General features: G+C 50.3%; 1 long non-coding RNA gene across 2 annotated transcripts in view; it reads right to left on the bottom strand.

Annotated features, from left to right (window-relative positions):
- LOC140429613 (uncharacterized) overlaps positions 1-24853 on the bottom strand; it is a 174472-nt gene that overhangs the window by 24897 nt on the left and 124722 nt on the right. For both annotated transcript variants that reach the window (XR_011949142.1, XR_011949138.1), the window contains exons 3-4: positions 3605-3726; positions 2686-2776 (exon numbers count right to left, since the gene is read on the bottom strand). This is a non-coding gene — a long non-coding RNA (uncharacterized lncRNA). The remainder of the gene's footprint in view (positions 1-2685; positions 2777-3604; positions 3727-24853) is intronic.

Raw genomic sequence — 24853 nt, 5'->3', positions numbered from 1 at the left:
TGTCACTGGCAATGTCAGCATTTATTGCCCATCCCTAATTGCCCTTGAACGGAGTAGCTTGCAAGGGCATTTCAGAGGGCAGTTCTCTGGGTCTAGAGACACCAGTTGGCCAGGCCAGGCAGATTTCCTTCCCTACAGGACATTTCTTTTTCCTTTTCGACAAAAACCTGGAGTAGATGTGCCAGAGTGAGCAAAAACTCTTCCCCTGCCATGGCTTTATTATCATAGTATAGGTTCCAATTCCAGTTCTCATCCCACACCTAGTGATGCACTAAGGGAGACATTTGTCTCTTTCCCATAGCTAGTTATTCCTAGAACAGGTCACTAGTCTGATGTCAGGTGCTTATTGCTTAAGGGATGCCACTTCATATCAAGCTCGGTTGACCAGGAGTCTCTCCCATTCTTACTGCCAGCCGTTGGGGTGGATTTTTTGCAAGTTGACACTCAATCTGTTTTGAACGCACCTTCCTTGGCTATCAAGTCCTGGGGTGGGTCCCGAACCAGGAGCTTCTGGCCCAGAGGCAGGGATGCTATCAACTGTGCCGCAAGACCTCCACAGGTAGTGCATGTTAAATAGAGGTTATAATGAGCTCACTGGATCTAATCTGAGAATTTTTGGTGCTGATCTCTCAATTTGATTAAATTAAAATATTAGCACATAAATAATGTGATGTTGAGTGTGAATAGTTACATCTATGTCTTTGAGTTGACTTAATTGAAGATAAATTGTTCCTTATTCGATCTTTTTTCCAGGCAGAAAAGGTTACAATTTTGGGGGGCAATTTGGGTGAGACAGTTTTCAAGTGGCCACCAAAAACAGCAATTGGACCCCTTACTAATATAGGGGATTTAATTCTTATTGAATTGATTAGTTCTCAGGGAACAGCAGCTGAGCCCGTTCCAATCAGGATACTTCACTTGTTTCTAAGGTTAAGGCACGTACCCATGAAAACATGGTCCTGATATTTCATGGCGAGCCGGGGAGAATGCAGGGGAGAACTTCATTGGCCAAGGAACCAGACAAGCCTGGGACCCAAAGGCCCTGCTGATCTTGGAGACAGGGACTTCTTCCAATATTGTTAGGTCTTGTCCTTTGCAGCAGCTGGCTAAATGGCCAGCCTGACGACTTGTAGGCTGGAAGGGACAGGATGAGGAGAAAGACTCTGGATAGTGATCGGGGATCAGTGGAGGTAACCCAGTTAAAGGAGGCCCGAGCATTCTTTGTGAGGTCATGGGGAGCACTCCTCAAAAATAAATTGGGGGGGGGGGGGGGGGGGGGGTGGTGTTGATGGAGGTGCGGTGATGGGGTTGTGAGGTAAGGCACTGCGGTGACAACATTTTCGATAGGAGTCACGGCAGATGCCAGCCTTCACACAAATTGCTATCTCTCTCCCTTTATGTATGCGAGTGGAATATGTGAGGATTGAAGTTCTGCGATATAGCTCCTACAATGGAAATAATACATCTATGGATGTTGGCACCAATTTTAGGGTCATTTCAGTCAAGGCCAAAAATAATGACAACATAATTTGGACCACCCAGCTTTAACGTCAAAGAAAACTTTTAATGTGGCTGAATGACTGAAATAATCCTTTTGGGAGCCATTAGGCTATATCGATAGAGTTTAGTTTTCCATAGTGATGTACATGGGTGGGATTTTTCTGTCTGCTATAAGATTGCCACTCGTTTGTTCCTACCACAGTACTAGTATTTTTCTGTTGACTCAACTCCTCACTGCAAACTGATTTTTCCACTGTTAAATGAACCAAATAATGTTGTATCACTTTGTATAGTTAGTAGCACACAGCACAAGTGTAATAGTAAAACAATACAGTACCACACTAAAGTTGCAATTTTTTTTACAGTTTCAGTTCTTAGTGAACCATTCCTTTTCATGTGATGAAAGTGACTCAAACATCTGGAAAACACATTAAATTAATCCAACCCTGCTACTTCCCACAGTTATATTCTCAACACAGCTTAAACATGTTGAGAATAAGGCACACTTCAAATGGAGCTCAAGACCTTCAACTCTATTTGAGAAATACCGATTCACAAATCTGCCACAAAATAAGCTATTATCATAGAATTTACAGTGCAGAAGGAGGACATTCGGCCCATCGAGTCTGCATCAACTCTCTGAAAGGGTACCCTATCTCGGGTCAGGCCTCCACCCTATCCCCTTAACCCAGTAACCCCACCTAACTTAACCTTTCGACACTAAGGGGCAATTTAGCATGGCCAATCCACCTAATCTGCACATCTTTGGGCTGCGGGAGGAAACCGGAGCACCCGGAGGAAACCCACACAGACACGGGGAGAAAGTGCAAACTCCACACAGACAGACAGAACATGGGTCCCTGGAGCTGTGAGGCAGCAGTGCTAACCACTGTTCTACCGTGCCGTCATAAACAAGCTTTGATTTTACTACAGCGGCATTTGAACTGGCAGAGTGAAACAAGCCTCGAGGGGAAGGAGGCGGGCCCAATTGACATCACAAACCTTTCAGGAATCCAGCTCCCTAATTTAAATTAACTGCTGCCGTATGAAAAGGTTACTTTTAGTTCTTGATCTCTAACACAATCTAAAAATGCAGCAGTTCGCAAGGTGATGCTACTGGTCTTGAGCATTTGTGCAGGTGGTTGGAAATTCAACTACTCGTTCACATTAGCACAGCAAACCCACCTGGTTTCATGTTGGAAATCCTGTTGCAGTAGTCGGCTTAGAGGAGGGTGGTCCGATGAAGACTATTGTTCAGTAAAAGCACAGGTGGAAGCTGCACAGAAGAAGCATGATAACCGAGTATATACCAGATCTTCCAGTCTCTGAATACTTGGAGTCCATGGGAATTGTCTGGGAAGTTTGAACTTCTAATGGGCAATTCCAATGCTTCCCAGAACCCTCTGAAAAGTCTCCTGCTCTGAGTTTGACTCGGAGACTACAGACAGTTCCGACTTACATACTTGGGATAGTTACCAGGAAATGTTAGTCACATTAAAACCGAGTCTAACACCAGGGTAACCACAGAAGTGAACCCCCAGTCACACACACTGACTCCCCACTGACATCCTCCAAACCTCCGACTACCCCCGACCCAGCAAACTACCTCCTGACCTTCTGACCAACCCCTGTTATTCCCTGACCCATCCACTGATGCAACCAGCTCCTCTCCCAACCCTCCAACTCTCTCCATTGAATCCCAACCTGAACTGACAAACCCCCACCACTCAATTACCTCTGACTCTCTGCAAACCAAACCCGATTAAACACATACCACCTGACTCCCCCGATCCCCAACTCCCCAACCTGACCTGACCCTACCATCTACCTAGCCCCTTACCCACCTTACCTAGCCTGCCTCACCCACATGACCCTCTAACCCCTTTACCCAACCTACACTTTTATCCCCTTACTTGCTCTCCTTAGCTTTTCATTCAACATTTCTTTTTTCAATTCAGGGGCAATCTAGTGTGGCCAATGCATCTACCCTTCACATCTTTGAGTTGAGGGGTGAGACCCATGCAGACACGGGGAGAATGTGAAACTCCACACAGGTCCCGAGCTTTTCAAAGAAGCGTTTGGGACATTTAAATTCTTTACTTACCAGAATATGGCAGCTCGTGCTGTAAAATTGGACAGTGGCTTCTGTGTGGATTCCCTTCACTGATGTATCTGAGGTTTCCTGTGCTGATTGAGTTCTGCAGGATCCTCCATCAGAAGATGGCCCTGGAAAAGCAGAGGCAGGTAAGTGTGTATTTTCTTTGCACGATCAGAGTTGGAAATACGGGTTCTGACATTGAGTGGACAATTTGGGCCAATATATTTACCTGGGCCCTTTGTCCTAGCTGCAAAGACGAAAGAAATTCACCAATATCAGCAGTAAAACAAAGTTAAACATAGTTCTCACTTTTCTGCATATCATAGAATTTACAGAGCAGAAGGAAGCCATTCAGCCCATTGAGTTTGCACCGGCCCTTGGAAAGAGCATCCCACCTAAGCCCACGCCTCCACCCTATCCCCATACCCAGTAACCCCACCTAACCTTTTTGGGTCCCATCAACGATGACACAAATGCAAGTTGTGAACAGCTGTACCGGGTTTTGGGGGGGGTGGGGGGGGGGGGGCTGCGGGGGGGTGCGGTGTCACTGAATCATCAAATCATCAAATGCTCCCTTGCATACACTTTTCTTCAGGGTGGAAATGGCAACCTAGTACTACACTTTGAAGATATTTACCACTTTACTTGTCAGTGCCCCCTACCATAAGTAGCTCGCCCACCCCTGTCATGACCTCCAAAAACTTTCACCGCTTCTTCTTACCACCTTTTGCTGCCCCCTTTCCCACCCCACAGAGAGCATTCATCTTGTTCCAAACATATTCCCCATCTCTTAACAAGCCCTAATACTGTGCCACTGCCAACTCTTCCAGTATTCCCACACAGACTACAACCTGAAACTTTTACTATTTTCATTTGTATCCTCAACTTTAAAAAAGGGGAGAGGTAGATTTATTAGATAAACTTTTACTAGTAATCAAGTCCACCAATATATGATTTCCATGGAAAAATGCAAATACTTACAGAATTCGAGCAGAAAAATATTCTTCATACAAAAATGCATTTGAATTCATCACTGCAAATTAGCTGTCTGAGAATAGTGTTAAATAGCACACTGAAGATCAACTTGCATTCTATACAGTATACTTATCTGCTGCTGCTGTATACAACAGGAAAATGTTGCATGTATGTTATAATGGCCAATCCACTTCTCCAACTATTAGCTGGCACAAAACAGGTAATTTCACAGATAACCTATGTATTGGAACTTAGGGATCTAGGAGTGATAGTTATAACTGCAGAATACTGCAGGAATGGCAAGGTGACTTCCAAAATATAGGTCACAGAATTTGAAAATTGAAGGTTGATAATTTACCTGGAAACAATTTTAATTGGCCCCCAATTCCATGTGACATGTGATTTTCTATCAGGCGGTAAAAATGTCTGTTCTCCTTTTATAGCAAAAGTTTACCAGGCAAATAACTCAACGAACAGCAATTAAGCCAACGGTTGGCATGGAGATAAATCCTTGTGTAATTTTAACCATGCAGTAATATTCACATTGTAACAAAGCAGATTTGTTTGGATTTTTGCTGGCACACTCAGATCATGATTTAAGTTAATGCCAGTCGATAGATTGAGAATTGATTTTTTTCCTCCATCATACACAATCCCAATGACAATAGTAATTAACTCTGCCATTTTGATGCCACGGAATGCTTTCTGCATCACATGGTGGATACGACCACACCTTTGCAAGGCACACTAGATTGTACACCCTCCACCGGTGTGGTCTAACACTGTCAGGAGAAAGGGGGGCAAATCAAAGTAAATACGTCAGAGACTGCTCCCCTACCCAGCGGGGCGGGGGGTTCCGGCGTAATGGAGTGACGGGAACCACTCCGGCGTCGGGCCGCACCATTCGGGGCCAAGCCCTCACCTTCAGGGGCTAGCCCCACGCCGGAATAGTTTCCGCTCCACCAGCTGGCGGGAAAGGCCTTTGGCGCCACGCCAGCTGGCGCCGAAAGGTCTTCGCCGGGTGACACATGCGCGGGAGCATCAGCGGCTGCTGACGTCATCCCAGCGCATGCGCAGGGGAGGGGGTCTCTTCCGCCTCTGCCAGAGTGAAGACCTTGGCGAAGGCGGAAGAAAAAGAGTGCCCCACGGCACAGGCCTGCCCGCAGATCGGTGGGCAGATCGCGGGCCAGGCCACCCTAGGGGCACCCCCCGGAGCCAGATCGCCCCATGCCCCATCCCCAGGACCCCGGAGCCTGCCTGTGCCGCCGTTCAAAAGGTGGTTTGATCCACGCCGGCGGGAGAGGGTTGACAGCGGTGGGATTTCGGCCCATCATGGACCAGAGAATCGGCAGGGGTGGACCCGCCGACCGGCGAGGCGCGATTCCCGCCCCCGCCGACCGACGCGGCGCGATTCCTGCCCCTGCCGAATCTCTGGTGGCGGAGAATTCAGGACACGGCAGGGGCGGAATTCACGCCAGCCCCCGGCGATTCTCCGACCCGGTGGGGGGTCGGAGAATCACGCCCAAGGTACCATAATGAAGGTCCAATTCATGAAATGGGTTTGCAAGATTGACGTGGATGAAGAAAAGACCATGGACATGGCTAAGTAGACTTTATTTCAATAAATAGAGAAATGTAATGGTGAATAAAATGCTGTTATTCTGCAAACACTAAGTACTGTAGTTATCCGCACTAGAGTCTCAAACACTGTGATCAGAGAGAGGCAGGAGGAGAAATCGTGTGGCTTTGCCAGGCTAGCAGGATACCCAATTGTGCAGGGTGCCATTGACTGCGGGCACATGGTTTTAAGAACCTCACCAGTTACTGGAGAGATGTATCAGAACTACAAAGACCTCAACTCCATTTACATCCAGTTGATGTGTGGCCATGCACAGAGGATCCTCTTAGTTAATGCCCACTATCTTCACAGCAGCCTGTAGCAGTCAGCTTTACCCACCATCTTTGGCAATCATGGATAACCAGAGGTTGACAGCTGGGTAAAAAAGAGGTGTCTGCTCCACACCTAACTAATGACTCCCCTCTGCCACCCAACAAAGCAAGTACAGTGTACCTACAATGAGAACAATGCAGCAGCCAAGAATGTTTTGGAGCAGATCATTGACATCTTCAAACAAAGGTTCTGCTGCCTGGACTGCTGAGGGGTAGTACTCACTGGTGTGTGTCGCCAAGGTCATGGTAGAATGCTGCATCCTCCATGTGGTAGTATGTATTGGGGGTCATGTGGGACTGGAAGCCCTAATGTCATTGGCTGACAGATCCCGGGTCCTGGTTGGCCGTTGACCTCAAGCTCCGCCCTGAAGGCGGAGTATAAGAAGCCGGAGTCTTCCCCCGCAGGCCAGTTTACTATCGAGCTGCGGGGGAACAGACACGCTTAATAAAGCCTCATCGACTTCACTCTATTCGTCTCATGGAGTCTTTGTGCGCTACAATTTATTAAGCGTGCCTAAAAAGGACTGTGGAGCTCAGGATCATTCCAGAATGCCTGAGGATCAGCCCCCACGCAGTGAACGCGGCAGCAGCCTTCAAACACTGGCAGACTTGCTTCGAGGCCTACATCAGAACGACCACCGGCCGAGTCTCAGACGAACAAAAACTGCAGGTCCTGCACTCGAGGGTGAGCACGGAGATTTTCACCCTCATTGAAGACACCGACGATTTCCAGACGGCGTTCACAGCACTGAGAAATCTCTACGTTCGCCCAGTTAACCAAATCTATGCTCGCTACCAGCTTGCGACGAGACGGCAAGCTCCCGGAGAATCGATGGACGAGTTCTATGCCGCGCTGCTGATTTTGGGACGAGCCTGCAGCTGCCCGCCGGTGAACGCAAACGAACACATGGACATGTTAATGCGCGATGCTTTTGTGGCAGGTATGCAATCCTCCCAAATCCGCCAAAGACTTCTAGAAAAAAAGTCGCTAGGACTCTCAGAGGCCCGGGCCCTAGCAGCCGCCCTAGACGTGGCCGCGCGTAATACCCGCGCCTACGGCCCCGACCGCGCAGCAGGCCATTGGGCCCCGTACGTACCCGTCGCGGCAAACCCCCTACCCCCCCCCCCCCCGGACACCCCACAGGCTTGCGCAGTCCAAACGCCAAGTCGCACCGGGTGCGCCCGCTGTTATTTCTGCAGCCAGGCGAAACACCCCCGACAGCGCTGTCCGGCCCGCGCAGCCATCTGCAAAAGCTGCGGAAAAAAGGGCCATTATGCGGTTGTGTGCCGGTCCCGCGAGGTCGCCGCCGTCCCGGGAGCACAGGGAGCCCTGCAAGCAGTCTATGCGCCCCAACCCCCCCAGCATGCCATGTACGACCCGCAGGCGCAGCCGCTCTGGGTCCCGACCACCGCGGTCCCGGGAGAACGGGGAGCCCTGCACGCCGCCTACGCTCCCCAACCCCCCTCCCCGCAGCCCATGTATGACCCGCCGCCGGCGCTACCGCTTTGGGTCCCGGCCAACACTCTCCACGGAGAGGAGGGAGTTTTTCACGTCCCTAACGCCACCCTAACCCCCGTCCCGCGCCCCACGCCTGACCCGCCGGCGCCACCTACTTGGACCCCGACCACCGCTGTCCCCGGTGAGGGAGCTCCTCGCGGTCCTTGCGCTCGCGGCCCCACGCCTGACCCGCCGGCGCCGCCGACTTGGGCCCCGACCACCGCTGTCCCCGGTGAGGGAGCTCCGCGCGGTCCTAGCGCTCGCGGTGAGGGAGCTCCGCGCGGTCCTAACGCTCGCGGTCCTAGCGCTCCCCAGCCCCCCCAGCACGCCATGTGCGACCCGCAGACGCCACCATTTTGGGTCCCGACCACCACGAGGGGAGGAGGGGTGCCGCCATCTTTGACCGCCCCAGACCTGTACGACGCATGGGGGCGGCCATTTTGTCCACCCCCGCCGCCATCTTGTGACCCCCCAGCCACGTGCGATGTATGGGGGCGGCCATTTTGTCCATCCCCGACGCCATCTTGGACGGCAACAACGGACCCCACTCCACTACTACAACCACGGCTCGCTTCGATTACGCTCGATCAGGCTCGGCCCCGGACACTCCAGACGACGACGACAACGGTCCTAATTAACGGCCACGAGACGCCATGCCTAGTCGACTCCGGGAGCACGGAAAGCTTTATACACCCCGACACGGTAAGACGCTGTTCCTTGACCACCTATCCCAGCGCACAAAAGATTTGCCTAGCTGCAGGATCCCACTCAGTACAGATCCAGGGATTCTGCATAGTTACCCTTACGGTGCAGGGGAGGGAGTTCAAAAACTACAAACTTAACGTCCTTCCCCAACTCTGTGCCCCCACCTTGCTGGGATTAGATTTCCAATGTAATCTACAGAGCCTTACGTTCAATTCGGCGGCCCCATACCCCCACTCACTATCTGCGGCCTCGCTACCCTCAAGGTGCAACCCCCGTCCTTGTTTGCGAACCTCACCCCGGATTGCAAACCCGTCGCCACTAGGAGCAGACGGTACAGCACCCAGGACCGGACCTTCATTCGGTCCGAAGTCCAGCGGCTACTAAAGGAGGGCATAATCCAGGCCAGCAATAGTCCCTGGAGAGCGCAGGTGGTAGTAGTGAAGACAGGGGAGAAACAAAGGATGGTCATTGACTATAGCCAGACCATCAACAGGTACACACAACTAAATGCGTACCCTCTCCCCCGCATATCCGACATGGTCAATCGGATTGCCCAATATAAAGTCTTCTCCACCGTGGACCTCAAGTCCACCTACCATCAGCTCCCCATCCGCCCAAGTGACCGCAAGTACACAGCCTTCGAGGCAGACGGGCGATTATACCATTTCCTACGGGTCCCTTTTGGCATCACAAACGGGGTCTCGGTCTTCCAACGGGAGATGGACCGAATGGTTGATCAACATGGGTTGCGGGCCACGTTCCCGTATCTCGACAATGTAACCATCTGCGGCCACGATCAGCAGGACCACGACGCCAACCTCCAGAAATTCCTCCAGACCGCCAAAGCCTTGAACCTCACGTACAACGAGGACAAGTGCGATTTTAGCACCGACCGGCTAGCCATTCTGGGCTACATAGTACGCAATGGGATAATAGGCCCCGACCCCGAACGTATGCGCGCACTCATGGAATTTCCCCTCCCGCACTGCCCAAAAGCACTGAAACGCTGCTTGGGGTTCTTTTCGTACTACGCCCAGTGGGTCCCCCAGTACGCAGACAAGGCCCGCTCCCTAATACAGACCACGACCTTCCCTCTGTCGACAGAGGCTTGCCAGGCCTTCAGCCGCATCAAAGCGGATATCGCAAAGGCCACGATGCGCGCCATCGACGAGTCCCTCCCCTTCCAGGTCGAGAGCGACGCCTCCGACGTAGCTCTAGCGGCCACCCTTAACCAAGCGGGCAGACCCGTGGCCTTTTTCTCCCGAACCCTCCACGCCTCAGAAATCCGCCACTCCTCAGTGGAAAATGAAGCCCAAGCCATAGTGGAAGCTGTACGACATTGGAGGCATTACCTGGCCGGCAGGAGATTCACTCTCCTCACTGACCAACGGTCGGTAGCCTTCATGTTCGATAATGCACAGCGGGGCAAAATTAAAAATGACAAGATCTTAAGGTGGAGGATCGAGCTCTCCACCTTCAACTATGAGATCTTGTACCGTCCCGGAAAGCTGAACGAGCCGTCCGATGCCCTATCCAGCGGCACATGTGCCAACGCACAAATTGACCGCCTCCAAACCCTCCACGAGGACCTCTGCCACCCGGGGGTCACTCGGTTTTACCACTTCATCAAGTCCCGCAATCTCCCATACTCTTTAGAGGAGGTCCGTACAGTCACAAGGGACTGCCACATCTGCGCGGAATGCAAGCCGCATTTTTTCAGGCCAGATGGAGCGCACCTGATTAAGGCTTCCCGCCCCTTTGAACGCCTCAGTCTCGATTTCAAAGGGCCCCTCCCCTCCACCGACCGCAACGCATATTTTCTTAATGTAGTGGACGAATACTCCCGCTTCCCTTTTGCCATTCCCTGCTCTGACATGACCGCGGCCACAGTCATTAAAGCCCTGAACAGCATCTTCACACTGTTCGGTTACCCCTCATACGTCCACAGCGACAGGGGGTCCTCTTTCATGAGTGACGAGCTGCGCCAGTTCCTGCTCAGCATGGGTATAGCCTCAAGCAGGACGACCAGCTACAACCCCCGGGGGAACGGGCAAGTAGAAAGGGAGAACGGCACGGTCTGGAAGGCCGTCCTACTGGCCCTACGGTCCAGGGACCTCGCAGTTTCACGGTGGCAGGAGGTCCTCCCGGACGCTCTCCATTCTATCCGGTCGTTATTCTGTACGAGCACTAATCAAACGCCTCACGAGCGTCTCCTTGTCTTCCCTAGGAGGTCCTCCTCTGGAACGTCGCTGCCAACCTGGCTGGCGGCCCCAGGACCCATCCTGCTCCGAAAGCATGTGCGGGCACATAAGACGGACCCGTTGGTCGAAAGGGTTCACCTCCTCCACGCAAACCCCCAGTACGCCTACGTGGAGTACCCCGACGGCCGACAGGACACGGTCTCCCTGCGGGATCTGGTGCCCGCCGGCAACACGCACCCCCCCCGACACCATCAACCCAACCGCCCCCCTTCCTGCCACCGCCGCACCCTGCGACCGCCCCCTTCCCAGGAGGATCGGTCCCCCTCCCCTTTGCACCGACAGCTGAAACCGTACGGCTCCTGGAGGCGACAACACTGGTACAAGCACCACCACCACCGCCGGGGCCGAGGCGATCGACACGGACGACCAGACCGCCCGACCGACTCGTGGCGTCGATGTAAAACAAAGATGGACTGTTCAAAGAACATTTTGCTTTTCTTTCCTATACCCTCTGTAAATAGTTGCAACAGGACGAAATTGTCCAATACTGTATTGCCATGTGAATGTTCTATCCTCCCAGGACCAGCCCTGTAAACCCTTACCACCATACGAAGCATCACCCCGCCGGGTTCATTTTTGACAAGGGGTGAATGTGGTAGTATGTATTGGGGGTCATGTGGGACTGGAAGCCCTAATGTCATTGGCTAACAGATCCCGGGTCCTGGTTGGCCGTTGACCTCAAGCTCCGCCCTGAAGGCGTAGTATAAGAAGCCGGAGTCTTCCCCCGCAGGCCAGTTTACTATCGAGCTGCGGGGGAACAGACACGCTTAATAAAGCCTCATCGACTTCACTCTATTCGTCTCATGGAGTCTTTGTGCGCTACACTCCATAAACTGGTTATTCTGAGGCACCTGCCACCAGTCATTTGGAGGCCAGCTCGGGGAGAGGAGGAGGAAAGGAGGAAATATCTGGGACCCCTTTGCTCCATTTGAGCTGTCTGTGAACAGATACTTGGAGGCAATTTAAGGATCACACTGCACCCAAAAAGGAGCTTGCCGCAGCACAACGTGGCTGGTAAAATCCAGGAGATCCCTGGGATCTACCCGGCTCGGAACGCCTCGTGAGTCTGATGAACAGCGATGAAAAAAAAAACTTAACTTGGAACAAAAAAGAAGTATAAAGATGATTTCTTGAGGTTTGGGGCGGGATTCTCCGATAATGAGGCTAAGTGTTAACTCTGTCGTAAACGCCGGAGCATTTTACGACGGCGTCACCTGGCCGCTAGAAGCAGCGATCCCCAACCCACAGGGGGCCAACACGGCACTGGAGCGCTTCACGCAGCTCCAGCTGCCGATACGGGCCCCAGCACGGGCGGCGCGGGTCCACACATGCGCATGGGTTGCCGTCTCCGTGCCGGCCCAAACGCAACATGGCGGAGCCCTACAGGGGCCCGGCAGGAAGGAACATAGGCCCCCCTTCACCCAGAATTATCCCGCCTGCCGATCGGTAGCCCGCGATCACGGTCCTGGCCACCGTGGAGGTCCCCTCCCCAGAGTCGGATCTCCCCTCCCCCCCACCAGGACGGCCCCTACAGCCAGAACACCGAGGTCCCATTGGGTAGGACCACATGCGAATGATGCCGGCAGGATTCGGCTGAACTCGGCGGGCACTCGGCCCGTCGAGCGCGGAGAGTCGCTGTGGGGGGGGGGGCGCGTTCAGCGACCCCTGACCAGTGCCGCAGCGACCGCGCCAGCGCCACTGCCACCGATTGTCCGGTCGCCGGAGTCACAGTGGCGTCGCGGGATTCAAGCCCCGCCGTGGGATCGGAGAATCCGGCCCATAGTTTCGTAAATTGTGACAATGCAAATAAGGATGCAAGGCCTATATGTGTTAAATGCAGGGAAGTGCTGGCTAATGAGAGAAGTTTCAGAATTTGAAAGAGAAGTGGTGGGTGTGTGAAAAATTCCTTTTCAAGTTGAGACTACAGAGTCAATTCTTAACTTAGAGCTGACTCCAAATTAAAAGATTACACTGCTGTAGCTGATCTGTGATAGCACATTAAAAACACACCAAAATCCCTCGAGGTTGTCAGCATTCTGGAGTAGCATCTCCCAGGAGTATCCAGTGCTGAGTAAAACAAGCATTTTGTTGCTATTGACCTTCACAATGACCTGCATGTGTGAGGTATGATTTTCTATTTTCATAAAGGTGAAGACGGCAAAAAGGAACTGGCTGCATTCTACACCTGATATGCGCATTGCCATCTGCTCCTGTGATTCGGATTCAAGTAAGATCGTGAGGACAAAGCAGGCTGCTCTTTCGCATTAAAGGTAAGCGAACATGGCGCGTGTTGTGAAGGTCAGTCAGCGTGTGTCCCGAAGGTTGGCTGGTTGCCAAAAATGTGTCCCAGGAAAATTTTTGAACACTGGATTAAGGAGATGTCAATACCAGTGTGTATGCGCCACATAACCCCACCAGTTTCCTTTGATAAGCACATGAAAACATTCTGACACTGCCACCATGACAGTAGACTGTGTTTCAGGTTGAGATAAGTGGGATTACAATATCAACAGTGTTTAGGTGACAATTTGAGCTTTAATGCAACAGAGAAATCAAGCAGTATACAAAATGGCTGTTCCCACAATGCAATGAACTCCCAGCCACCAGATGGCTTTAATATATTATGCGAAGGTAAGCATCATCGGGAGGTCAAGTATGATAATAAAGAACCCACATTGTCTGCATCAGGAAGCTTGATAAATTGAAACTGGAATGGAAGTTTTCTTCAGTCAGTAAATTATATTATTAAGGTGCGCAAACCAATAAGGTCACACATTCAGTCCCAAATTTACGCTGAGTTCAATGATCTCAGCCAGGACAGCAGTACAGTTGGGTAATGCCTCTCAGATAGCAGAGAATAAACGCGGCTGTGCTGACCTCTAATTGCAAATTCCTGCTTGTAAATATACTTGGATGAATATGGTAAGGTCAGGATTATATTGCCATATGAAAACATTTTCTCAGTTCGTGGTCGGTAGCAAATGAAGGAAAGGCAGCAACTCTCAAAGTGGTGCCTTTGTTTTTAAAGGCTCACCTGTACTGGTGGATGACAAGTCAACTGATTGTTCACAATAATCCAGCTTATGAGCAAACAAGCAGTATTCCCTCAACCTGTACCTTCCTCCCAGTATTCCTACACCACACAATCTCCTCCCATTGCCCCCACACTTTGCACCACTGCCACCCCTACCATTACAACTCCCCCTCACACCCCCCTCCCCAACAGTCACCCTACCACCAACCACCCCCTCCCCCCGCCCCGACCACTACCCCCTCCCAAAAAAATACTAGCCATTTCAATGTTCAATGAGATAAGTGCAGTGAAATCAAACGCTTGAGTGATTGGAATACATTTAGTGATTGGAGTGCAGTTATCTCTCTTTGATGTGGTCAATGTTTACAAACATTGGGGTTTCACCACTTAGATTACTGAACCGTGAAGGGAAATGAATGGATAAAAGCTGCAGATGGTTTGTAGAAGCTGTCAATCACAGGCCACTACTAGAAAGCTATAAATGGCTTGCAGCTAATGGATCTGTGGGAAACAGACACAGGTCATAGCTGCTCTCCTCCAAGGACCTGCAAGCTATAATGCTTTCCACTGCCCTGTGGACTGCTCTCTAGCTTCCAGACAGGGTCCCTTTTCTGGGGGGAGGGTGGTTTCTGTGTGTGTGGGGTTCCTTTAGGCAGTGGTTCCCTGTGGGAGTCTCCCTATTACAGGGGTCAATGTGGGGGTTTCCCTATTACAGGGATCCCTGTGGGGGTTTCCCTATTACAGGGGTCCCTGTGGGGGTTCCGCATTACAGGCATCCCTGTAGGGGGTCCCCTTTTACAGGGATCCCTGTTGGTGATCTCCCTATTTCAGAGGTCCCTGTGTGGAGTTCCCATTACATGGGCTCCTTTGAGGGGAACATGCGGGCGGAGGTCGGGTAGAGGAGGCGTGGGCAGGCATTGTTGGGGTGGAGGGGGCTTGACCCTTGGATGGGCTTGGATGGTCTCTACCAGCGTGGTCCTCCCATGGCCCACCGTGAGGTCCACCACGTCAGAGCCACGCTGGTAAAAACCACAAGTGATCCGTTCCCACATGTTTCCTGGCTGCGGGGACTGGAGAATCACGGGAGGTTGGAGCACAGGGCGCCGGTCTCACTAAATTGATGCAACTGGGTCATTAATACCCATTTTCAATTATTTACATCCCCCTACCAGCACGCACCATGGACCTCGTTCACGCCACCGAGGCGGCAATCTCAATTTTACCCCGACGCCCAATTCTCCGTCCCATCGGGGAGCACATTCCCGGAGTCCTGGGACGGAGAATCCTGCCCAAGGTCACTTCAGAATAACAGGTTGCAGAGTTCGTAAATAAAAGGTTGATAATTCACCTGGAAATAATTGTCATTTGTCCTAACTTCCATGTGGATGACATGTGATTTGTTGTTGGGCAGTAATAACGTCAATTCATGTTTTACGGCAAAAGTTTACCAGACAAATAACTCAACAACAGCAATAAAGCAAAATGTTGGCATGGGGATAAATCCTTGCACAATTTTAACCATGCAGTAATGTTCACATTGTAACATATAACCTAATACTAGACGTGTGCAGTTTGGAGGCTGATTGAGGTTTGGATTGAGACTTTTACAAATTCTCATATCTCACCTGATGCATTATGGGAGGCTAAAAGTGCCACCCAGATTTCTATGGTTGTCAGCTTATACTTCATTAATTTGCGGGGAATAACAACAAAGTGCTGCAGATGCTGGTGAAATAAAGATGAAAGTGCTGGAAATACTTAGCAGGTCTGGCAGTCTCCGTACAAAGATAAACAGTTAATGTTTCAAGTTAAATATGACTTATTCAGAACTGAAGGAGGGCAGAAGTGTGATGGGTTTTATGCTGTCGATAGCAAGGAGTGGGGGGAAAGAAGAACAAAAGGGAAGGCCTGGGATGGGGTGGAGGGCAGGGGACATTCGATGACAAAGATGTCCTGGAGATGCAGGGAGTAATGGTTGTAAAGAGACAAAACATTCTTCCAGAGTTCAGTGTAAACGGTCCATCGTTCTCTTCATTGAAGGGTGATGTTTTGTCTGTCTCTCAAAAAGGTTCCATCCTTACTCCTTACTGGTTTGAGGCCGAGGATGGTGGTTTCATATATTGCCTTGGTGGCACTGAAGAATTCCCAGGTATCATGCTTGTCGGCGAGGAGTTACTGCTCCTTAGCTTTCTCAGTCCACCAGTGGTTCTTGATCTCCCTAGTTCCTCTTTGTACCTCTGCCTTTGCTGTTTGATGAATTCTCCTCTTTGCCTTGCTGGTAAAGTCATTTTCTTGTCGATGAGGTCTTGGATGTTGTGGTCGCTCTCGTCGAACCAGTCTTGGTATTTCCTGGTCTGACTGGGACCCAGCTGTGTCCTGGGATCCAGCAGACCTCCAACTGCTGACTCCCCTGGATGCTCCTGCTTCCACCTGATGTGCATCAGCAACAAGGGCAGTTCTCCTTTCCAAAAAGCCCCAGAGAATACTGGACAATCGCAGCAGGTTTGACGACATCTGTTCAGCATTTGAGTATGATCCCTGTATTGTGTGGTTACTCAATTTGGATGTTGTTTGGGGAACAGAGGAAGTCTTACTGAGTTCAGATTTCGTTGATATATTTTGTAACAAAGGCTACATTTTATAGAAAGTGTGTGTTTAATAATTCATAGGGCGCGATTCTCTGGCCTCATTATGCTCTCCCTCAAGTGAAATGAGGCTGGTGAATAGCAGGAGAGGCCAAAAATGAGATCCATGTCAGGCATCAAACAGTTTGCGATGCAATCAGCCCGCTCCCGTAGGCGAAATTGGGATCTCGCTGTAGCATGGCGAGAAACCAATTATCACCACTTAAGCCCAATTTCCATTCAATTAATGAAAGTCACCCTATATCCAAAGGCCTCCTGTAATTCAATGGCCCCCCCAGCAAGTGCTCATGCTGGCGCCGCTTAGTACTCCTTTTGAAACACGTGAACCTAGCGGAAGGGCTTCTGTGGGGAGCCAGGGAGGTGAGTAGCCTTTGTTTCTCGTAGGCAAAGAGCCTGGGGGTGTTGGGCTTGCCCCAGTGCTCAGGGGGGACGTTCGGATGGGGCTGGTGGACCCTCCTCAAGGGTGAGCCGCCATGGGGGGAGGTGCGCTGGGGGGGTTGGGGGGGGGGGGGGGGGGGGCAACCGCTCGTGGGACCACCATGCCAACACCTGGAACGTGTGTACCCATTCCAAGGGCAACCTCTGTCCCTGCCTGTCTGCCTCAATTACCACACATAATCCCCATCGACTGCTGAGGCCTCTGGCTGCACAGCTGAAGGTATTGCTAATAGAGAATTGGCAATTGGTGTTCTCCTCATAGTCAGGAGAGAGGGCCGCCCGGGATGAGCAGGCACCATTGGCTGGAGGACCCGCGGGAGAATGGACATGTGGTCAGTGGGAGGGATGGGTCAATCAGTAAGGCAATCACCACTCACATTTGACAGGTACCCCGGATGGAGGCCGTTGGTTCCTCACCTCTGCGGCTTCCACCAGCCTCCACGTGGCTGATTGATATGTCCTCAGCCAACCCCGTCACCTCCAGGACACGCTCAACGAAGGAGGTGAGGAGTCTTATGTCCGGCACCCCTCCACCAGTCTGAGACCTCTTCCGACGATTATGGGAGAGCTTTTCCTGAAGAGACAAAGAAAGGGCATTGTTAGCAACACGCGGGGTTCAGAGTGGTGGGAGAGGGGGTGTGAAGTAGGGGTTGGGAGGGTTGAGGGGGTGGAGGGTGAAGGTAGGGCTGGGGGTCACATGGGGAGTTGGACTGGCAGAGCCAGGTGATGCAGGGGCAGCCGGGGCTCGAACCAGCTGCCCCTCTATTCTAAGGTGAACCCAGCGTCCAATGGGCACCAATCGGGAGGAGGGGACGTGGGTGCCAAGTTCGACCCTTTCCATGGAGTGGCGACAGTGGCTACCAGCTGCCCCACATTCCACCTCTTTGATCAGGCCGCATCTCACAGTCAGCACACGGGACAGGGTGGCACAGCTGCACATGTGCCTCCAACAGGTGAGCCAGAGCCCTCCGGCCTCAGAGCCCTCAGAGGACACCCGCCATGGGCATCAAAGGCCTTGGGACGAGGTAAGCAGCTGGCTGCCTCCACCTCTGATGTGCATCCTGGGGAAACACCTTGACCTGGTGATAGAGCTAGGATGGCCAAGCACTTTGAGGATCACTGAGAGCACCGTAGTTGGGGGGGTAAATGCTCCATTTTGGGGGGTGGAGGGTGGGGGGGGGTTGGTATTTACTCATACGTGGTTCCCAGTGTAGGTCGTTGACCTTTTTCCTGCACCGACGGCCAGTCCTCCTGGTCATACACTCTGAGCTGTCAGCTGCCGCCACCTCACCCCAGGCAGCATTGGCTGCCTTCTGGCTGACCCTCTGGGACTCTCAAGGGATCAGGACATCCCTCCTGGCCTCCACCCCATCTAGCAGCCTCCCCAGGGCAGCACCTCTGAATCTTTGGGCCGATCTCCTGGGTGCCATTGTTGTGAGCTGGCTGGGGTTGGCTGAGGAAGCGCAGCTTAAGTGCTGCTCGAGCTTGTCAGCGGGAGGCTGGCGAGCGCGGTCCTGGCGAATCAGCTGGCGAGCCTTCATTTGCGACAAGAAGCTCATGAGGCCTCGGTAAGTGGACCAATTAATGTTGAATTGCGTTGCCGGCCTCGCTGGGCCGAGCACCGGGAAGCTCGTGGCAATTCCCGCTCACTGCCTCACTCAGAAATCTTTCAGGAGTATTGCGACCATACATCTTAATTCTGTGAGAGTAAAGAAGTCCACTTTGTGTGTATTCGCCTTTTCTTTAGTTTAATAAATAGTCTTTGATCATAGAATTTACAGTACAGAAAGAGGCCATTCGGCCCATCGAGTCTGCACCGGCTCTTGGAAAGAGCACCCTACCCAAGGTCAACACCTCCACCCTATCCCCATAACCCAGTAACCCCATCCAACACGAAGGGCAATTTTGGACACTAAGGGAAATTTATCATGGCCAATCCACCTAATCTGCACATCTTACCTGATGACTGGGCTGTTTATTCTCACTGGGATTCCATTTGGCTTCTCACACCAAAACAAAATAAAGCTTTATACCCCCACAAACCGGTGTTTCAAGTTGGGATACCCTCACAAATTATGTCAGCATGCTTTGTGACAGGAACCCAGTCAAATTTCACAGGAAGAATATAGAGAATTGGCAGAACAAGCAAATGTCAGAAGCATTGTATCCAAGACACAGCTGCAGTGACGGAACAAAACAATGTTGTCAGGACTGCCAAGGTGGGACTCACTTGAGCTTCTCTTTTACTCTTTACATATTCCTGCAGTACCCTATTTTAGTCCAGCTTCCTGTTCCCCTAACTCCTCAAATCAACAGGGAAACACTTATTGTTTGTCCTTCTGCTGCTATTCACATCCTCAAAAACTGCTACTGTTCTCGTAACCATTATTTCCTCTTGGCTCGTGCTGCCATTTTTTCTTGTCATCATGCACACCATGTTACGCTGCCTTTTACTTCTTTAAGTCCTACAACAGAGCACATACTAACCCCCTTCCATTCTTCTTGCAGGAGAAGCCGGCGCACCACAACAGAGAAGATAAAACCCAATCTAGTCCTGCCACCAATGGATGGGGCTGCCGACAATGTTATTAGTGGGGAGGGGCACATTGCATTGCAAGTGGCCGGGCTGAATGTTTTCTCCTTCAATTTAATTCCATTAGGCAAATATTTGCATTGCCGCACACTCAGCACACCAACCTGCTGATACATTGAAGAACCACTCATTTACGACAGCTTGTCTTTGTCATTATGTGCTAATCCCTATTTCTCTACCATTTTGTAGGCCCATTTTTAGGCACAAATAGACTGACTGTGACATGAAAATTAACTCCATTAATTATCTTTGGCTAATTGAAAACTCGGACCTGGAACTATAAATGTGAACCACTCAATTGCTAGCCACATTTATGCATAAATATCTAGGAGACATCAAGGAGTTTGCTGTCTAGTCCCTTTGGAATCTTACACCAACCAGCCAAGTAGTTTTATCCATGGCAGTTGCGTGGGTCAATGTTACATGAATGCGAAAGATATTACTGCCCATTGTAAACTAGCACAATTACTGTTAATGATACCCGATGCAAAACATTCCAAGCACATGCTATTTAACTTAAATTTGAGCTCAAGGAAATGTTGAAGCAGCTGCCAAAAAAAGCTGCTGGGGTGGGGGGTGCTGATGAAAAAATTAGTCCAGAGACAATGCCTTTCTTCAGCGAGTGACCAAATGCTTGCAAGCTGTTCCATGATATCAGTAATAAAACATGGGGATTATAGAATTAATCTCCACATAACTGACTAGAGATGGCACCTATTTTGATTTGGCTGCAACAGTAGCTCACGTTGCCCACTCCAGCAATTAGAAAGCGCACAATGCATTAGCGATATCCTGAAAATAAAACAAGGTTGCAAGAAATGTAATACAGCATTCTGAAGCCAACTATAAAATCATCCAAGTGTTGTTTGCAATAAACAAATGTATTCAAGTACTTACCCGCTATTATAATAATTACTTGTAAATTCCAATTTTACAAACCCAGGAATCAGTGAATCCAAGTAATCCACAGTAAAGGAGGAGGCCATCCAGCCCATTATGTTTATTGACTGACCAGGAGCCACCCAGCCTAATTTCAATTTCCGGCTCTGGGTTTCTAGCCTTGAAGGTTTTATTACAACGTGCATAGCCAAGGGCAGGGTTCTCCATTGGCTGACGCCAAAATCGTGAAACACGATTGGGTGGAGAAAAGGTTCTGGCGCGGTTCACTTGTGCTTTTAAAAACCATGAAACCGGCGTCATGGCTGCTGAGGGAGAGAGAGAGCATACGGAAAATGCCCAACATCGCCGTAGTTTGCTGACAGTTGTGCCGCTGGCCGGGGGGGGAGGGGAGCTTCTGCCAGGGCTGGGAAGAGTAGCGGGGGGTTGCCAGGAGGTGGGCTGTGGGGTTGAAGCCACTGGGCAAGGAACACCATTGCCATAGCTGCCAAGGCAGCCATGCAGCTGTACACGCCACGAACATGGGTCGAATGGTGTCCCTTCAGGCCACCCCCCTAGGTGCCCTCTGGCCCCAGGCTTACCATCAGCTGAAGGTGCGCGCTCCAGCACAACCAGTGCCATCTTGTTGGCTGGGATGAGTGTGTGGGGGGAGTGTAATGTGTATATGCGGCTGCAGCTTGTCAGCCTCCGGAGTGTTAATCACGGTCCTGGTGAATCCCGCACCGTTTTTCATTGAAGTCGATTGTGTTCCATGTGGCGCTGGTGCTAGTTTCTCCACAGTTGCTGAATCAATCCAGCATAGGCGCCAGTTTTGCTGTTGTGAAAGTCCCCAAATTCTGTGTCAGTGTCAACACCTAGTCTCAGAAACGGAGTATCCCGCCCAAGTTTAAAAAAAATATTATCATGGTTTCAGCCTCGACCACGCTTGCAGACAGTTCCAAAACTCCACCACCCTCTGGGTGAAAATATTCCCCTCAACTTCAACTTCAAAACTCCTACCTCTTACTGTAAATGTATGTCCTCAGGTTATGGACCCGTCAACCTATGGAATTTCTATCTGCTCAATGTAGACCCCTCATAATTTTATACACTTCCATTATTGCTTCCCTCTGTTTCAAAGAAAACAATATAGTCTCTTTTCAAATTCTCCAGTCTAGGCAACATCATTGTAAATCTCTTTCGTACCTTTCCGATGCAACCATAGCTTTTCTATAGCCAGAACTGCATGCAGTACTCCAACAGTGACCTAACCAGTATTCTACACAATTTCAGCATAACCTCCTTGCTCCTACATTCTAAGACTCGGCTAATGAAGACAAGCATCCTTTATGTCTTCTTTATCACCTTATCTATCTGTCCCGCACACCTTCAGGGATCTATGGACATGCGCTCTAAGGTCTCTCTGTCCTCTACACTTTTCAATCTCCTACTCATGTTTTCCCTTGCCTTGTTTTGCAAATACATTACCTCACACTTCTCTGAATTGAACTCAGTTTGGCACTGTTGTGCATGTCTGACGAGTCCATTGATATCTTCCTGCAGTCTACAGCTTTCCTCTTCATTATCATTCTAAAACAGGCTCATAACTTGTGAGAAGCAAGAAATACTGAGAGTTTCAGGAAGATAAATTTAATGTTTCCAGACATTGAAAGAACATTTGTGCAACAAAAATGAAATTTTAGTCAATCAACCCTAAAAATAAAGCTAAATGAAAATAAAATGGATTGCAGCACCCAAATGGCTCAGTGCGAGGATGTCCTGTCCTCAAAAGCTCCTGGCCGATCTGATGGTTGGCAGCTCGAGCAACGTCAGCTCCACCAGAATTCAGTAGTGAGAGCTGCTGGGACTGCAAGCAGGCCCCAGGAAGAAGAGCAATGGACCCCAGACTAAGGTAAGTGTCCTTTTCTGTGCACTGGCCGATATGAATGATGCGCCACAGACCATCTAGTTTAAATAATTTATTAGGAAACAACTGCGTAGTAAAAATAACTGGAATAAATAAATAACAAACTACTAACACTAACTAACCATTATAGAGCTACTACAAAATACGTCTATACACCAACAAGACTTACTCCCAACTCCCTCGAGGCACAGAGCCGCATGGTAGACTTACACTGCCACACTGCCACCTGCTGGTCCGAGGTCGTGTGTAATATATACAGAATTGCTTTATACATTTCATCACATCCCCTTTCCTTTGGATAATGTAATGATTTACATTCATTTCTTTGTTTTTACGAACCAATATGATATGCATAATAAATTTAAAACATTTAACTATATTCAGTTCTTCACAAATTCAGTCTCTCAGGTTTGTGTTGTAGCCTTGTTGATCTTCTGAGTGGTGGTTGAATTTGGGGAGTAGTCCACGCAGCTCCGGCTGCCGATATGGGCCCTGCACTTCCGGCCATGGGTCCGCGCATGCGTGCGGCGGCCGCCTATGGCGGCGGCCCTGCGCAACATGGCGGATCCACACGGCAAGCCGGCCCCAACAATATACCCTCCCCACCCTAGATCACACGCACCCGCCGATCGCTGGCCCCCGATCGTGAGCCTGGCTGTCCTGGAGGCCCCCCCAACCCCCCCCCCCCCCCTCGGTGACGGATACCACCACCTCCCACCAGGGCGGCCGTAGACTGGGTCCGCAGCCACCATTCCGAGTGCCCGCCGGGTGGAACCATCAGTGAACCACGCCGGCAGGAACTCGGCCAACTGCCACCAGAGAATGAACCGTGCGCGCGCGACTCGCACCGATTCTCCAGTCCGCGGATAATCGCGGGTCTGATGCTCCATTCTCTGCCCCCGCGCCGAGCGCACTTCCGGCATGGAGGCTCGGTGAATCCCGCCCCAGTTCTTTCCTTTTCTTTTTTTTCTTAGCTTCAGTGCCAGCATCCTCGAACTTGGTAAGATCCACGCTCACATCTGCCTGTGAACCTTTGGTATCATCCTTGCTGCTGGTCTTGGTCAAGGAATTAGCTGTCTCTGGAGGTTTTGCTGGATTGAAGGGATTTGGTCGATCCATGGCGTTCCATTTCGAGAGCTGTACTGTGTGTCCATGAACTGGTGAGACATCTAATGTCAGCAGATGCTTGGATGCCTTTGAAGTTGAAGATAAGTTTGTGACTTCAGGAATGATCTGCAAACCCTTTTGTTCCTGTATCTTGGACAGGTCAATGTCCTCCAAAATGGGGATTATTTCTTCAGTTTCCATCTGGCTGTTCTCAGCTGATTTGTTCTCACTTAATTAGTCTTTTGTTCAAATCTCACTTTCAGTCTCTGCACACGCCATCTTAGAGCTTTCACAATCAACTTTCTCCTGCACAGATTCGATGCTACTTGTTCTCACCTCTTCATTAATGTCCAACGATCTTTCATGGTCTTCCTCTTCTAAATCAGCCCTCAATTTGTCTCTTATTGGAGCTGGTACACATCTCATTGTGTGTATTACTGGCTTTGCGTTCCCCTTGGTTGCAGTGCTGTCTGACTGTAAACCCACTGAACTAGCTGAAGTTCCTCACACGCATCTACTCCTAATAAACATTCGCGTTCTGCCACCACAATGGAAGATTTCAACGTGTGAATTCTGTTTTATACATTGACATCGAGCTCGCATGCTCCCATCATCATCATTTAATTTCCATTGTAATCTCTTAACAGTACTGTTTCGTTTACGACTTGCAGTTTAATTCGTAGCTTTTTGACATCGGACAAATTGATGACGTTGGCCATTGATGACGTGCCATTTATCATTAATGGCACTGGCCATTTATCTTTTTGAGTTTCTGCATTAACTGCACTATTGCTACAAATTGTCATTGCAACGTTGTCATTTTGCATGCAATGACTATACTTGTCCTCGCTCGAGACCATGTATCGAAGAAGATATATTCAAGGATCACTTCATCAACTTTGTTGATGGCTTTTGTTTGTTCCTCTTTTTGGCGAGGAAAACGTTGGCTAGCAAAATGATTTATTTTTCTACCTTTGAAGCATACGTTTCCAAACGCTGGGCATTGTCATGGCTTGAAATGGGCAGTACGGTAGCACAAAGGTTAGCACAGTTGCTTCACAGCTCCAGGGATCCAGGTTCAATTCCCGGCTTGGGTCACTGTCAGTGCGGAGTCTGCACGTTCTCCTCATGTCTGCGTGGGTTTCCTCCGGGTGCTCCGGTTTCCTCCCACAGTCCAAAGATGTGCAGATTAGGTGGATTGGCTATGCTAAATTGACCTTAGTGCCCAAAAAAGGTTAGGTGGGGT

This window comes from Scyliorhinus torazame, chromosome 9 (assembly GCF_047496885.1).
Source record: "Scyliorhinus torazame isolate Kashiwa2021f chromosome 9, sScyTor2.1, whole genome shotgun sequence".
Classification (NCBI taxonomy): Eukaryota; Metazoa; Chordata; class Chondrichthyes; order Carcharhiniformes; family Scyliorhinidae; genus Scyliorhinus; species Scyliorhinus torazame.
The sequence above is the reverse complement of the archived record's forward strand: the minus strand, read 5'-3'. Positions and strand labels throughout refer to the sequence as shown.